We start from the raw sequence: 4665 nt of genomic DNA, 5'->3' as shown, positions 1-4665 counted from the left end.
ACTAATTGAGTAATTTTACCGTCAAAATTTTTACATAAGTATTTCACTGTAAAATTTATATCCACTTGAGTAATTTTGCCTTCATTATCCCAAAATAAAATGCAAGCCTAAGCCCAACTATTTTTCAACCAGCCCAATGTCTTGCTACACTTTTGTCCAAGTGGAATTTACATGGTGTATGGCTTTTTTTTTGCCATCTATTTTTTTTTTTTGGCACATTTAAGTTGTATTAATTTTAATGGCATTTTGTTCATTGTGTTTTTTATTTAATTTAAAAAAAAAAAATTAAGATAAACCTTATATTTGTTGATATTCCCTCTTTTCACGTTTGCACGTGCTTTTTTTTTTTTTTTAATTTCATTTTAAAAATAAACAAAATGATATTGTAATATTCCATTATTTCCACGATTGCAAGTGTATCATGTTTTCCTTCAAATTTGGCTTGCCAGCTTCCCTCTTTCCTTCTCAACTTTACTCTTTACTCTTACTTTCTCAGATATGGTTCCATTTTATCTCATCCTTTCTATTTTCATTTTTTTTTTCAGATTTTATCCATTTCTAGCTTAATCTACTTTTGTTTTTGCTCTGTTAATCGTTGTTTTTGGTTTTTAGATTTTTGAAACCCACATTTGCTTCGATCCCAAGGCCATTGATGTTGGTTATAGCTTCATTTTGGTAAGTTTCTTTTGGTTTTTAATTTACTTCAAGTTTTGTTTCATTTATTCTAATTTTTAAATCTATTGATTTTTGTTTTTTTCTTCTCTGTTGATACCATTTTTTTATTGCATTTAAATTGATAAAATAGTTCCTCTACAAATAATATATCCTTGCAAATCTCCATCCCATGATTCTTCATCCTCAAAACATAAATGTAAATTGGATGAAGCTAGATTCACCTAAATCTAAGAAAATCTCTAAAAAATCTAAGAAAGTTTATGCCCCTAGTTGTAAGGTACTATATATATTTTTTTTGGGATGCATTTGCTATTGTCATTCCATACTTGTGGGATCAAACTGGTTTTTCTTTGAGTTGATCTTATACATATTTGAATCTTGAGGCATACCCTGTTCCTAAGCGCTTCTTGAAGTTTGTGTTGCAAGCGACATCCTCGGGCAACAGTACAAGTAAGTATTAGGTTTGGGAATATGTAACTAGTTTCATTTTAAATAACATTTTTGTTATGTTTTTTTATTTTCATTTGCTTGTTATTTTTTTCCAGTCATTGTGGGTTTTCTGTTAAGTGTGTTGAATATTTTATTCACATGGCAATTGAGAAGATGCATAAGTTTTTTCATGCTGCTAATGTTTAGGATGAGCTGGTCATGTATTTTTTTATCCATGCAACCAAGAAAATTCACAATAGATATGCGTCTGATGATGAAGATCCATACGGGAATTACAAGAACAAAATGGAAGATCAGTTTAAGTTTCTAACTTGTGTTTTAGTTTTTTTCGAAACTAACCAGAAAGCAACAAAAGTCTAGGAACAAATATCACTAAACTATGTGATACAACCAGACAACAACGAATTTTGATGAATAAATTAGACCATCAATAATTTTTCACTCGGTCTGAATGGTTCTACAAATACAAATTTAAACTAGTTGATTAGAAGATTTTAGTGATTCATTTTTTTCAAAATTAAAAATCGAATGTTCGAGTTTCATTTTTTTACCCCTTTTTTTGGTTCCAATCTTACAAATTTAATGTTTTATTTCGATTGTTGCGTTGAGAACTTATTGTGGTTTTAGGTATTGTTGCTTTGCAAAGCTTGATTGCTGACATCCATGGAGATTTTTCGTTGCTCTGAGGTTCTTTTACATAGGTGATCAGCAAAGAAGAAGCTCTTTATTCACTTCCATTCTGTATTTTTCTAAAAAAAAAAGGTATGGTATTGTATTTTGGTTGAATTTCTATTGATTTTTCCCTGATTGGTGGTCAACGATTATGGTGATTTTCTGTTTTTGGCTTTAGCAATTTTTAATTTTTTATTTGTGGTTGTTGTCGGTGAATGGGTCTCATAGAAGAAGTTGTCGGTGAATGAGTCTCATAGATGATTTTTGAGCTTTGTAGGTTGGTTTTTCGTTGATTTTCCATAGCTTTGATGGTCAGTTGTTTAACGCCTAAATCGTGACAACCACTAAGCGATAGTTGTAGTAAAATCGGGCAGTCGATCCACAAAGAGGTAGCCTAAAACTAAAAGATTAGTAGAAAATAACACTAAAAGTTAGTATAAATGAAAATGAAAAGGGATTTGAGATTTTGGTGTGGTTTTTTTGATGAAATGATAAAATGAGATAAGTAAAATGAAAGTAAGGTGTAATCAAGAGTTTGAGCAATAGAAATGTTTCAAGAATCATCTGTATACTTGTTTGGTTACTTAGTTACTTGATTTGCAAAAATACACAAGTAAATAGTTCACATCCCAACATTTACTTGGAAAATCTAACATTAAATTTCATATTATTTTCTAACAAAAGTTTATTTGAGTTATAAAGTTATTTACTTTAAAATTGCAATATTAATCTTATGAAAAATCTAAAAATAACAAAATACCCAAGAGCAATAATGCAATAGGAGATTAGACATAAAATTATATATCAATATTACTTTTACTAATTAGAAGCACATAGAAAAAATATGACTAATCCTACATACTATTAGCACAAGTAAATAAAGATAACAAAATAGAGATGAGGATGAAAGAATATAAATAACTCAAATACATTTGATTAAGAATATAGTAAATCAAAGTAGCAAAATAACATCACTAGCATATGAATTATCTCTAACCTTCCTAGGAAGATTAGACTATTATGCTCATGATTATCTCAAAATTCTAAGAAGAAAATATGAGAAGAAAGTGAGTAGAAATTTTGTTATAGTTTCTTTACTCTAAAAATTATATATCAAATATGAAAGAAGAGTCCTTATTTATAGAAGGAAAAAAAGACTAAAAAGAAATTAAATTACAAATGAGGTCTACAAAATAAATCTGAAATATTAATAATAAAATATGATTTTGAAAAATCAAATCATATTATTAATATAAACTAGTTATTTTAGTGAATGATCATTTTGTCATTTTTCTAAAACACTACAAAATGTAAACTTTAGAGCTCAAAATGGAAGGGTCAAGCCCCAATATGCACACAAAAATAGGTTGATGGGTTGTTGGAATTTTGACCAAGTCATGGCCAATAGAGGCGCGCTACATGTCTGTTGGAAAAACTCATTGTAGGATCTTTATTTATTTTTATGCAATTTACATATTATCAAACAAACATGCAAATTCCTAGAACATGCTCCTATGAAATTGATTCAAATACAGAGTAATTTAAAAACTTACATTACGCAGCGGAACTGGAACAACTCCATCTTTCAATCTCTCTAACCATTGATTTCTTTTTGTAGTAGAGTATTATCAAGAGATTGAACAAGATCAGCAACACAGTCTTTCTCACCAAGCCTTTGATCAACCTAGAACTAGTGTGGGCTGGTTCTCAACACATGAGATAGAGATCTAGAAAAGAAGAAGAGATTGTGGCTAAGAAAGGATTAGAGTGTCTAGGTTTTCACTTACCCAAATCAACTGAGACTAACTTGCTTCCTTATTAAAACCCTAGATATCATATTTCTTATATAGTCAACTTAATGAGATTTATTTAAATTTAAATTAATTAAAAATATTAAACAAAAATAAAAGCCTTGGGCTGCCAAAAATGGACTTGGGCTCAATCTCTTTGTTTTGAATTTAAATCCCAACTGGGCTTAAATTCAAAACATTTTTTTTAATTAATTGATTAAATCCTTATTCAAATTAACTAATTATAATTTGAAACTTAATTTAATATTATTTATTTATATTGATACCAATTTATCAATATTAATAAATTTACCCAAATATTCTCTTTTATTCTCTAAATCTCATATTTCAGTAAATTTTCCAAAATTGACCTAGTCAACTTTAAAAATCCTAATTGATAATTAAATCAATTAATTGAGACATTCTAAATGATTTACTCAAAGGTGATGCGGGGACCATGGATCCATGAAATCAAGCTCCAACAAGTTACCATGAATTTATTTACGAATAATTTCACTACCTTATTAATTCCTCGTGACTCCACTATAGACTCGGAATTGAACTCTTGAATTCATAGAACATATTTTCAAAACCATAAATATGTTATCCATTGTTATAACTATTACAATCAGTCAATCCTTTATCGATGGCTTACTAACGAGCTGGGTGGAAATTACCGTTTTACCCCTCATCAGTATTTTATCCTTAACTCCCACTAAGTTCCTTATAAATGATATTTCCGTGAACTTAATCACAGAAATGAGATCTCAATCATTTAACCTTTTGAACAAAGCAATTAAGGAAATCATCTTTTCACTTCTCATACAGAAGTTATAGATTTCGTATCTATGAATAATATACTCCCACTCAATTACACTAATAAATCTCCAAGATGTAAGTATGGGCTCGACCGTAGGGTAAGCTGGTAACGAACAAGTCAAAAGATTTAAATAATATAATTAGCATAATATTATCACTCAGAATTAAGATCGACTTAATATATGGTCAATGTTGTGACATTGATTAGATTTGATAACAACGATACTTATTTATCAATCAATAATCAATATCGGTCCTA

General features: G+C 29.0%; 1 long non-coding RNA gene across 1 annotated transcript; it reads left to right on the top strand.

The window, feature by feature from the left end:
• Positions 1–429: 429 nt before the first annotated feature.
• On the top strand, positions 430–2362 carry LOC133834608 (uncharacterized). Its single transcript, XR_009893399.1, has 2 exons — positions 430–1125; positions 1753–2362. It is a non-coding gene; the product is annotated as an uncharacterized LOC133834608 (long non-coding RNA).
• The last annotated feature ends 2303 nt before the right edge of the window (positions 2363–4665 follow it).

The sequence above is a fragment of the Humulus lupulus genome, chromosome 5, assembly GCF_963169125.1.
Source record: "Humulus lupulus chromosome 5, drHumLupu1.1, whole genome shotgun sequence".
NCBI classification, from domain to species: domain Eukaryota; kingdom Viridiplantae; phylum Streptophyta; class Magnoliopsida; order Rosales; family Cannabaceae; genus Humulus; species Humulus lupulus.
The sequence above is the reverse complement of the archived record's forward strand: the minus strand, read 5'-3'. Positions and strand labels throughout refer to the sequence as shown.